This window comes from Physcomitrium patens, chromosome 3 (assembly GCF_059467195.1).
Source record: "Physcomitrium patens ecotype Gransden chromosome 3, ASM5946719v1, whole genome shotgun sequence".
Lineage (NCBI taxonomy): Eukaryota > Viridiplantae > Streptophyta > Bryopsida > Funariales > Funariaceae > Physcomitrium > Physcomitrium patens.
The window spans coordinates 23,230,237-23,243,215 of record NC_143412.1 but is presented as its reverse complement, the minus strand read 5'-3'; the positions used below and the strand labels follow the sequence as shown (position 1 = coordinate 23,243,215).

The 12,979-nt window shown below is 30.0% G+C and overlaps 1 long non-coding RNA gene across 6 annotated transcripts; it reads right to left on the bottom strand.

The window, feature by feature from the left end:
• Positions 1–742: 742 nt before the first annotated feature.
• LOC149989601 (uncharacterized) lies at positions 743–4,880 on the bottom strand. 6 transcript variants are annotated; one of them, XR_016502323.1, is made up of 5 exons: positions 2,254–4,863; positions 2,027–2,143; positions 1,577–1,627; positions 1,402–1,452; positions 743–1,212 (listed from the first exon to the last, which is right to left on the bottom strand). It is a non-coding gene; the product is annotated as an uncharacterized LOC149989601 (long non-coding RNA). The 6 variants fall into 6 exon arrangements; XR_016502321.1 differs by having other exon boundaries at positions 1,342–1,452; positions 1,577–2,143; positions 2,254–4,880; XR_016502320.1 differs by having other exon boundaries at positions 1,577–2,143; positions 2,254–4,879.
• Between the last annotated feature and the right edge of the window lie 8,099 nt (positions 4,881–12,979).

Sequence of the window (12,979 nt, the reverse complement as noted above, 5' to 3'; positions counted from 1 at the left end):
GCTATGCGTAAGTCAAGTAACAATGCTCCTGCTAAATGGCGCAACTCTCTATTTATTCTAAAACTATATGGAGCATTTCTTTGAAGCATAGATCGATCAACATTTGCACCTAAGGACATAAACACATGTATAGCATTGTATTGATAGATATTTTCTTGGAACTCCCTTGCTCTTGCATCTTAGTCCTTAAATAAGCATCTCTAAAGCAAAGGCGGAGAAAGTAGAGATAGTAGAGAAACTTTTCCTTGACAACATTGTCTAAATAATGGCAACTTCCTTAGCAACTGAGCTAAATGTTCATCAAACCAATGTAATGTGTTTCAATAAAGACACAAAACATTCATACTTCCTAGATTATATATAGCTTTAGTACTTGTAACTATTTTGGCTTCTCTTTGTGATCTCTCACATTTCCTACGTTGTCGTTGAACAATTACTCTTCGATTCATTGTTAAAACTACCATTTATAATGCCACAGGTTTCACTAGAGAATTGGAATAAGCTTGTACCTCCATAAAATTAGAGTCGTCTAAATTGTACCTCTATAAAATTGTATCTCCATATTTACTAGATAATATATCATTATTTATTTATACACACAAATAGATAGATATATATATATATATATATATATATATCTATTTATACATATGAAGTTGAATATAAAAAATCTCATACAAAAAGAAATGAAATTTTTACAATTTAATTTTTGTACAATAATTCTTGATGTAGTTAACAATACTTGTAATATTCCAATAAAACTTTGTTGCTCAAGAACTTGTGTTTACAATGAACATATAATAAATGTAATATGAAAATTATATAAACTATAAATATAACTATAAAGATAAAAACTATTAAATTAATAAAATGACTTTATTTCTTATAAAATCCCTACATAAATCCTTATTTAACAATAATATCCTAGCTTCTGTTATAGAGGAAAGAAAGATGATAGCCAAAGGCTTTGCAATTTAATTGATCTTTCCATTACTAGCAACTTGTTATTTGTAAAGTACAATTTTGGCGTGAATTAAAAATAAATTTGACATGGTTGGAGTAAGTGAACTTTGATTGTCATAAAAATATTGCAAATGAATTCATTTGCTTACTCTGGAGCAAGCCGGCCCAAAATATCCTGGTCAACAACTTAATTCTTTGTAAACTGATACTGATCATATACAATGGCCTCTTCTCATCATCTGACAAAACCTACAATGGAAGACACAAACAAAATCAGTATCCATAAAACAAACTAATATAAAAAAATAAAAATAAAAATAAAAATAAATAAAACTTAGAAACTTATAAACTTAGAAACTTGCTCGACTTGTGTTTTACCTCCTCATGTGTAATTATGTTTTACTTCCTCAAGTGTGGCTTTTGCCTACGACGGCTTACCTCCTGAAGTGTGCACTAGACACCGCGACAAGAGCTGGAGCTACATAGAAACTACAACAGAAGGCACGAAATAAAATCAATACCCATAAAATAAACTAATGTAAAAAAAAACTTAGAAACTTGCTCGACTTGTGTTTCACCTCTTCAAGTGTGGCTTCTGCTTACGGCGGCTTACCTCCCGAGGTGTGCACTAGATTAGCTTCCAACACCGCGGCAAGAGCTAGAACTGCACCCACTCCCAGCGGCACCAACATTCAAGATCATCAATCAATAAAATTCATCAAGTAATAAAATTCACTTGTAATAAACCAGTTTGTAAAATTCATCCAGTTTGCCTCAATGCTTTGCCACACGACCACAAATGACGACGTCCAGCCAACTAGCCAACCAGATGCAGCAACTCGATACCATCGTAAAGAGCTCTCTATCCACCTGCAATGCGTAGCGACTACCACATGCTCTCCCATTCACTCATCACCTGAGAAGAAGAACCCGTGTGATGAGATACCTGCTCTGAGTGTAGGAGGTGGCACACGGAACATCTCGAAACAACAAGTTATCATCAATATCTTAGTTTTGTTAAGGGCCTATGAACACCGCAGCAAGAGCCCGTGTGACGTAATACCTGCTCTGAGTTTGAGAGGCAGCACATGGAACATCTCGAAATAGCAAGTTATCATCAATATCTCAGTTTTGTTAAGGGTTTATGAATACCGCGGCAAGAGTTGGAGCTGCACAAAACCTACAACGGAAGGCACAAATAAAATCAGTACCATAAAACAAACTAATGTAAAAAAAACTTAGAAACTTGCTGGACTTCCTCACGTGTGGCTTCTGCCTAGGGTGGCTTACCTCCTGAGGTGTGCACTGAATTAGTTTCCAACACCGCGGTAAGAGCTGGAGCTGCACCCACTCCCAGCAGCACCAGCATTCAGGATCATCAAGCGTTCGCCTCAATGCTTTGCAACATGACCACACACGACAACGTCCAGCCAACCAGCCAACCAAACGTAGCAGCTCAATACCATCGTATAGAGCTCTCTACCTACTTGCAACGCATAGCGACTACCACCTGCTCTCCCATTCACTCATCACTCGAGAAAAAGAATGCAAAAGAATTCTTTGAGTTTGGGGGGCGGCACATGGAACATATCGACACAACACATTAACATCTCGAAACAGCAAGTAATCAGTTTTGTTAAGGGCCTGTAAACTCCAGATGACGTGAAGTTTTTTTTTGATGAAAACGAAGTGGGGAGCATGCAGTGAAGGAGAGCCACCACTTGTCTCCTTGTACTTGTCTAGTTGAGCGATCTTAATATATTGATGATATATAAGTTTTAAAAAAATCTCTCACATGCTTTTGTTTGGTATCAATGATGCATCTACACATGATTGGTTCTCACTATCATCATAGTTGTATTTGACTTGATATGTACAATTGACTTTATTAACCCACGTTTATTCATCAGTCTCAACCTAGAAAAACACAAATTGAATTCCTATCATTTGTATTCTAGTGTGGCATCACAGACATTTTGGATTCTACTTCACATACAATGAAATGTGTATACATATTTGAATATAAAGAGAAATTTCGTAGTATTACTCACAAAACATTATAGGGTATGAGTACCCGCCATTGACTTCTGCTGACAAAGGTAACGCAAGAGCTGCAGCGTACGTAACGAAGCAATCCGCATATTCAAAATCCTAACCCTAACCCTAATGGATTTCTCAAGTGAAGTGGAAGACGGCCTTGTGCATTCTGCACAGTGTTGCGAGGGGTTAATGCAACGGAATAGCTTGTCAATCGATTGATCACCTCGCAACAGATTGATCATCAGTGACCTATGATGAGCTTGAATTGAATTGCCGGGTTCATTGTAATGCTCTGTGAGCTACGTTAGCTCATTGATGGAGAGGTTTGTTAGCGAGGGGTTGTGATGAGATTTTGCTCGTGAAAAGGGGCAAAGGATGGAGGATATGGTGAGCATGAGTAGAAGGGATGTGGATGTGGGTGTGTGGGAAAGTTGGGCAATTGTTCATTTCAACATTCGCATTTGAGCCGCAGATCGATAATAGCTTCAATTGTGGTTGCAACGGAAAGATACCGGGTTGGGTCGCTCCCTCCCTAACTTATTAGGGTATATGGCGGTAGGAGTATCGACAAGTCGGGGATTGAAGGAGCAGTTCTACTGCAGAGAAGAGAGCTTGTCATGTTTTTCAGCAGTATCCTATTTTTCTTCAAGGGGTCAGTCCTTTAGAAACTGCGTAGAAGCTCGCGCTGTAGTTTAAGCTCTACGACTCCCGCAAGCGGGTGAGCGCTGCTTTCGCACTTGGACTTTCACGCAGGTCTCTGTTAGGTTTCTGTTGCTCTGATTATTGTGTGCGTTGATGTGCGAGGACGAGAAGCTATGCAGGCACCTTTTTGTCGGCTTCAAACAATTTATCGAATGTTTAGGTTAGGGTTTTTGGACCTCGCTTATGAGTTGAGTTACCGTCATTTCTGGAGGAGCGCAGGTTTGGAGTGCTGATTTCATCGTTGCACATTGTGCTGTGATTCCGTTTGCGTTGATGTGAATTGGACACCGTACAGAATCAACGATACAAAGTGCCAAATTGATCACCATAGAATGCGCCTAGTTCAGTTTAGTGCAGATGTATTTCAGAGCTCTGGTGGCATTATATCAATCAGTGCGCTTCTGCCTAGGGTTTGTTCAGGCTCACACTTTTTGAAGTGTATTGTTTGATAGGTTTCGTCGTGACAGACAGATTATGTTGATTGTGCTCATTCATGTTACAGTATCCTCTCTTTTCCTTGCAATACAATGGTTTTATCCGAATCTTCATGGAGCACTCAAAATGGGATATCTGTCTAAGATTGAAGTTTACCCCTGATGTCGCTCCTTACAGAGATAAGTTGGCTTCTGGTGACTGCACTGCGCAAGCTCTGCTTTGCAGACAGATACGGGTCACACATCACTAGCATAGAGGTTTCGCTACTTGTGATTAAGATATTCAAGTGATTCTCAATTTCTGATCAGATGCTGATTCGTAATTAACTGTTGGGAGCCATGCTCAATATCACGAGCGTTGTGGCGTGTGAGTGCGATAGTGTTCTCCGTCATTGCTCCAAACTTGTGTGACTTGTGTATGCAGGATTAAACCGTGTAATTTATTGAGGAATTCATTAAATAATAACTTATAAAATATTCATGAAGATGAACAATGTGCAGTGCTCACTATATGTACACACCTGTAGAGCCACATGTTATCCTGTGGGATAATATCAATGGCGTAATTAGTCTAGTTCGGTATCTCAGACTTCAAAAGCTACAATTCCTCTTCAAAATATACGAAATAGCCTCTAATTTCGAGGATCTTACATACCAAACGACATGGCCTACAGAAGTCCTTTGTTGGAATGCCATTCAGTTGGAAGATTAATTAATTAGACTTATGTACACCTTTACACCTGGTGAATGTTGCCACCCATCTAGCAAATAAGGGAAACTAGTACCACATTTTAATACTGGATTGCAGACGTTTTCCCGGTATTGCAATGACTTGAGCACACATCACGAATAGAACAATACTGGCAATACTGTCCACTATTTCTGAAAGGTGAGGTTATAAAAAACTGATTGTTTTAAGGCATGCAATAGGTTTATGTAAAGCATTTATATTATAGCTTTTCAAAGTTGGCTTATAGGGATAAAGATTTAAACAATAGCTTGCTTGACACCTAAATTGTGTACATTTCATAAGAAGATTGTTAGCTCTTTAATTGCATTTCTATATACTTTTATACTTTAAGATTAGAAATCTATAAAAACTTGAATATTGAAGGGCAAGTAGTGATTTTGTTATTATTGCAAAATATTCAATAAATTTTAATCGGCTTGAAAACAAAAATACCTACCTCGAAATTTCTATGTTTGTGTTTAGTATTTTTTAATTTTTGAAATAAGTTATTGTAAGTTAATTTTTTAATTTATTAATATTAATTTTTTTCCATACCAGTTTTCATTTTTGTATATCATAAAATGATTACTTCAATCTACTGTAGACAATAGAAATATATTTTTAAAGCAGCTGATAATTTCATTATTTGAAATTAAATTTCTACATGTAAAATAAAATAAATCAATATAAACTATTATTGTATCAAAGAAAAATGAAGTGCTAAAAAGGAAACATACAAAAACATAAATTTTAAGTGACTTATTATATTGCAAAAGAGTTTAACTTATTTTGTCTAAATACTGGTAAGAAATTAGAGTAATTACGTAAAATAAGTGACTAAAAAATTACCAGTCAAATAATAAGCATTACAATCATTTACATATACAAATTCTTAAAATTTCAATGACGACATATTATTTTTAAAAAAACATAAAAAAAAAAAAGTTACCTAATTTCTAAATATTTGTGAGTAAGTGATTATTATTATGATTTTGTGTACACATATTTTTAATTTGTTAAGAACAATGAAAGGTCAATATATTTAAGAGATACTTGAAAAGACCATGATTCAAAAGCTTTCTGAAAGTTTTTTTCTTTTAGGAGTTTGGCTTGTGTTGATATTAAAAAATAAGAAGAAGACATAGTAAAGACTATATAAATTTTTAGTAATAAAAGTTAATGTGGAAAATAAAAATGTTGGAATCTATTATAAGAAAAGACGAGCCACTGTGATAGACTATACTTTTCAAAAACCTTTGTAGTTGTTGCAAATAATAGAATTATACAAATAAATTTAATAGTTAAAAAATTAAAAAATCAAATTTCTTCTAATCTAACATAATTTTAAGAATGTTAAAAAATCATAATGGACTGTAACTAATTTACATGATATTTTTGTCAAATGATTTTTTATTCAACGTTTTACATATATATATATATATATATATGTCTTCTTAGTGCAGAATGTAAATACCATTTTTTTTTTTTATTATTTGTATGTGAATTTTTAAAGAACTTTTTTCCTTAATTTAATCTAAATATTTCAAGAAAATAAGAAAATTAGAAAATAATAAATCCTGTTTTTTAAATGTGAAAAAAAAATTGTAAAAACTATCCAGCCACTCTTTGTGGACTTATAACATAAGCATTAAAAAAATACTTTAAAAAATATTTAAATAGATAAAGAAGTAGATGATTTTCTAATTATTAAAAAACCACAATACAAGAAATATATATATATATATATATATATGTTTTGGTTCTACAAATTTGAAAACCATTTTTTTTATGACTTGAAATATTGTATAAATTATACTTTAAAAATCCAATTAAATTAACATATAATATAAACTATAAATTATTTATATGCTTGATAATAATATTTTTTATAAGTATATATAATATTTTTGCTTACTTCAGTTTTTTTAAAGCCAATGCTTGTTTTAGATTGTATTTTTTATTAATATTTCTTCTAACTTGAAATGGTAATTGTTTCATTTTTAATGTATTGTTTGTCTTGTTGGTTTTAAAACATGAAAAGTATAATGAATCTTTTATAACTTTGGTGATTACAACCAATATGCAAGTATATTAATTTTTTTTTTAAAAAAAACAAAAAAAAATGAAAAGGAAAACCAACAATTTATAACCAACTTTAAATATAGGTCATTATATTTTATGACATCAGATATGAATTTTTAAATATTATTTAGTAGCATCTATATTACTTCATAAATACTTTCAAATATATTTGCTAAATCTTCAATAATAGAATTATTCACCTTCAAAAAATTAAAGCTACTATATAAAAAATAATAATTATGAATGTCATAAGATATTACTTTTTGAGTTGAAAATATATCATGTCATTAAAAAAAATATAATGATGCTAAAAGAAGTTATTTTAGATTGTTTTGATTTTATTTAATACAAAGTTTTATATATTTCTTTAATACTTGATTTACATGTTATCAAGGACATGAACCTCAAAGAACTGAAAGCTCAATACACTCTTGTATCACTCAAAAAGAATAAAAAATTCACTCAAAGATAATATAGAATTAAATTATAATAGCTATTGCCAAAGCTAAGATGATTAGAAAATCTTGAAATAAGATTAAGAATTAGAAAGATATTAATAAGAGTAAAGAAGGCTTTACTCCAATCTTCATATATACCATCTAAGTAGGATCTATATAACAATGATCTGTAGGACCTCCAACACGTATTAACTTTACCAGACATATGACTTAACTTGTACAAAAAGTTTTCTACATATGCTCTACATAGTTAATTTATTCCGTAAGCTACGAATACATATGGCATGTGGTTAATACATTGACAAAGTTTCTAATTGATTAATCAACTACAAACATGTGTAAAGTCAAAATTGTATCTACAAAGCTTTTAAGAAGCTTTTTTAGAAGATATTATGGAATTAATCAACACTCATCTACTTCTACTTAATCATATAGATAATTATTGGAATAAATACATATGTCCATGATATTACCTTGTTTTCTAAAGATGAATTCCACAAGGAGTGCTCATCATCTTTTATGGATCTTGCTATTTTTTATCTAGTTTTTGACATATGTTATTAATGAAAAGCCTCAATTTTCTTATTGTATTTACAAGATTTTTTTTTGTTAGCTTTCATTTGTATTTATTAATATCATATCCATGCCAATGAATAAGATATTCTAATTTTATTTTCATTTTGCTTTGAATCTAAGACTTCTTCCACCTCAAACTCTTGATTATTATCCACTTCTATAGAAAGAGGTAGCATTTGTCTTTTTTTCGAGATATTCACTATTTTATATGGCTCAAAAAGAGACATGTAGAATATAAAATGGATTTTCATAGATTTTGGTAGATATAATTGATAAGCAATAAGATTAACTTATTTACAAATAAGAAAAGATCCAAGCCTACTATAGTCAAACTTGTCATAAAGACAAGTAGTCTTGATATTGGAACAAAGTAACTAAACCTTTTCATCCACGTTGTATTGTAGTTGTTCCTTATAATAGATATCCACATTGATTTTTTTTCATTCTTGAGCTTCTTTTAACTATGCCTTTGATTGTTGTATGTAGCTTTGATAAATAATTTTGCTAAATTTTCTATTACAAGATTATCAACTTTTAAAAAGTCAAAAGCATCAAATTATAGGATGATAACTATAATTGATAAATAATAGTATTTATTGAATAGAAGAATGTACCAAATTATTCTATATAAACTTTTCAAATAGCAAAATAATTATCTAATCATCTTAATGATAGTTGCTGATATATTTCAAATATTGCTTCAAAATTTAATTCACCATTTTGTTTGCCCATTTGTTTAATAATAAAAAGTCAAAGAAAATTTTATATTGACTTTTAAAATCTTGAAAAGAATATTCAAAATCTTAATACAAATTGAGTCTTTTTATCTAATATAATATCCTTGGATAGTCCATAATAGCAATAGATATTGTTAAAAAAAACTTATCTATTTCTTGTCTTATGATAGATTTTTTATTATGGTATAAAATATGCCATTTTAATAAAATAATCTACTATTATGAATATAGAATCATACAAACTTGAGACTAAAAGATCTATGATAAAATCCATAGAAACAAAAGATCATAGTTATTTTGGAATAAATTTTGGTTGAAGTTCTTAAGATTGATGACAAGGAGTTTTAAATCTTGAACAAATATTACATGATTGTACAAAGTCTTTAGCTACCTTTTATATTTGAGGCCAACAAAAAATCTCTAGATATAAGCCTTCAACCTAAGGTGTACAAATCATGTAAGCTCAGAAGGGCAGAGCACAATTACTCTATATGTGATCAAGAATAAGTAACAAATTATAATATGCCATAAAGATGTAGGGATAATATTTTTTAGAAAAGCCATTGATTATTTGGATTAACTATCAACTTTTGCTACATGATTTATATCTCAAAAATATGAAATCACAACATTATCATTGAGAAGAATAATTACAACTCTTTGATATTTAGCTTGAATATAAGTAAGGACAACAACACACCATGTCAAATACCTTATTGTGTAAACCAAATTTGAAGCTCAAATAGGAGGATAAGGCAAAAGTTGCTACCATTAATAATTTTATTTCAAACCTAATTAAAGGAACAAAATAGAAGGAAGCTATGCATCAAGATACTTATTTTAAGATGTTTATCAATTAATTATAAGTGGACAATGTGTAATATGAAGATTATTGTCTTAGTGATGGTTTTTTCTATTTCAAAAAGTAGATTTATGTACCTAATTAATGCTATATTTTAGATGTGCACATTTCAAGAGTGACATGATATTCCAACATCTAGACATCTAAGGTGTAAAAAGATTCTAGAATGGATCTTAAGGGCATAGTTTTGGACAGGTTTTGGATTTTGATGTTTGATCTTTTGTGTACTCTTATGAATCATATCAACATAACAAAGCATATAATATAGCATCTTTTAAATTATTGTAGCTAATTCCACTAGCTATGGCATGTTGAAAGTAAATAAATATAGATCTCATAATATATTTTTCATAGATGCCTTACAATCATACTATAGTTGACTTTGTAGATTGACTATTGAAGCAACTTTACTTGATAGCAATGTGCTTTGATATTAATATTCCAATACTTACATAGGTCTTCTTTAATATTATCTTTTATCACTATAGATTATCTTGTATCATCATTTTGAATCACATTCCGTGCTTCATGAAATATTTTTAGCAAGCTTTGTTCAAGCTACTGAGTATATGACTTATCATGTCGAAGGCCTTCCATCTTCAACAAATTGACAAAAAAAATATACAAATCAAACCTTAAAAGATATGCTATAGGCATTTATGGTAATTCATCATAATGTTCCAAATGAATATTTGACCCCCTTAGAATTTGCTTACAATGATAGTATTTAAGCAAGTATTGGTCATTCACCATTCTTTTTTAATACTAGTCAGCATCCGATTGTGCCAGCAATTCTCTATTTTTTGTCATAGATATACATACGTACTCTAAATAATCCTATATTATTAGGTAGAAGTAGGTAAAATGTAAATAAAAGTAAGTTGATTTCATAATACCTTCTAAAAAATCTTCTTAAAAGCTTCATAGATGTTGTTTTGACTTTACATATATTTATAGCTAATTGATAGATTAAAAACTTGATCAACAAATTAATCACATGTTGATAGCTTACAAAACAAACTAATTATGTGGCGCATATATAGAAAACTTATTTTACAAGTTAAGATACATGTCTTACAAAATCAACATGTTTTAGAGGTCTTATAGGATATCACAACATAACTCTTAGTTGAGAGTATATATGGAGGCAAGAGTGAAGCCTTCTTTATTCTTGTCAATACCTTTCTAGTCCTTAGTCTTATTTCAAGATTATTTTAATCTTCTTGTTTTGATAATGACCATTTTAGTTCAATATTATATCATCTTTGAATAACTTTTTAGTTCTTTTCAATGACACAAGAGGTGTATTGAGGATTTTCTTTTTTAGAAATTCATATCTTTAATAATTTGATAAGAATATTAACTTATAATTTCTATCTTTTTTAAAAGTGAGTAGATATCTTACTTCTATTGTTGTATTTTAAAGGTTACAAACTATCAACTTTTAAATAAAAAATCTTATTTTCTAATATTGATCTTTTTTTTAAAGAGAAGATAATTCTTCTTTGTAAAAATTTTCATTAATATTAGAGGTTGTGGATTATCTTTCTCTAATTTAATTTTTTGAATTTGTTTAAATTATCTATAGAAAAAAAGATTATAGATGCTATTCATAATGGAAGTGAAAATAGATTTGTAATTATTGCAGATCTTCATGAGTTTGTTAATACTCTAAGAATAAAAATCTCACATATTTCCAATACAAATCATGGAGGTACTATTCTTATGCCTATAGAATAAGTTCAAAGTTTGTGGTAAGAAATTGTACAGTTGAGAGAAAGAAGTAGATCGACCTCACAACCAAACCTAAAGAATTTTGCTTCTACAAGTATGACAAAGATAAAGATTAGTATGCATGAAAAGTTTGATGGAATAAGATCAAAATTTCAAAGATTTTTGCAATAAATCAAGTTGTATCTAAGATTGCATCTCTTCCAATATCTTGATAGATTTATTCAAGTTAGATTTATAGGCTTTTTTCTATCATGAAGTGCTCTCCTTTACTTTGCACCTTTAATAGAAAAAGATTTTGTGACTTCTTTATGATTTGAATTCATTCCTAAAAATATTTACAACTATATTTAGAAAAAGTGATTAAAAAAGAGTAGCAGAGACTAAACTTTTATCTTTATGACAAAGATCATGGTGAGCTATTATATATACTACTAAATTCTTGTGACGTGGATTGAAATGATAAAGTCCTTATCAATCAATTTTAATATGGGTTGAAGGATAATTTCAAAGATTTGCTATTGACAATGCCAAAGGCAAAATTTTTGGAACAATTTATTGCTCAAGTTATTGCATGCAATAATCAATTATTTAAAAGATGTTAAGAATAAAGACTTGGCTGAGGAGGAATGAATCAAATAATGAAGATAGCTTTAAAGTTTTTATAAACACATTCATCAAGGCCAAAACTAATGTAAATTGATACAATGTGTTTTAAATTTCTTACGAAGCAAGAAAAGAATCAATAATATCAAGATGGTTTATGCTTATATTGTGGAAAAGCTAAACATACTACTTAACATTGTCCAAAGAAACAACATAACCACAAAATAAAAAGCATGGTTGCCAAAGAAGATGATGTCTTAGAAAATAAGTTTCTCCAACTATAATAGGGAAAATTCAGCTAGAATCTTATGTATTTACTAGTAAAGGTCCTATTTTTTCTTTAGATCCATCATCTTATTTTATAATAGAAGTTTATTTAGGACCAAAAAATCACAAAATCTTAGCTTTGTTAGATTCAAGAGCCTTTGCCTATTTTATAGAGAAAGATTTTGTCAAATAATAAGAAGTATTGTTAGTCAAAAAATTTAAATTTATACATGTAGAAGTCATAGATGGTTGTTTACTATCTTTAAGAATTTTTTTACATGAGATTGTTCCTTTAGATATAGGAATTAAAGATCATAATAGCATAATAGTATTTAATGTAATAAAATCTCCATTCAACTTGATTATTTTAAGATTATCATGGTCAAAAAAATATAATTCCTAAATAGATTGGATTTCTTATAATTTTAATTTTTTTGATAGTTTAATTTAAAATTCCATTAGTCAAGTAGAAATATATAAGTCTAGTATATCCAAATCCTTACTTAAGGTGCAAGAACTTTTATGTATGCCGCAAAAGAAGAGTTATCTTTTTTTTTTTATATATATATATTACATCTATTTTTGATGGTGAAAAGATGTCAAGTGGTATTCCTAGCCAATATTAAGATTTCTAGGATGTTTTTGAAAAATAAATATAGATATTCTTCTAAATTATTGTCTTTACAATTGTTCCATCGATCTTTATGAAGGAGCTCAACCACCATTTGGACCAATCTATAGCCTAGTAAAAAATGAGTTGGCTGCATTCAAGAAGTACATTAATGAGAACT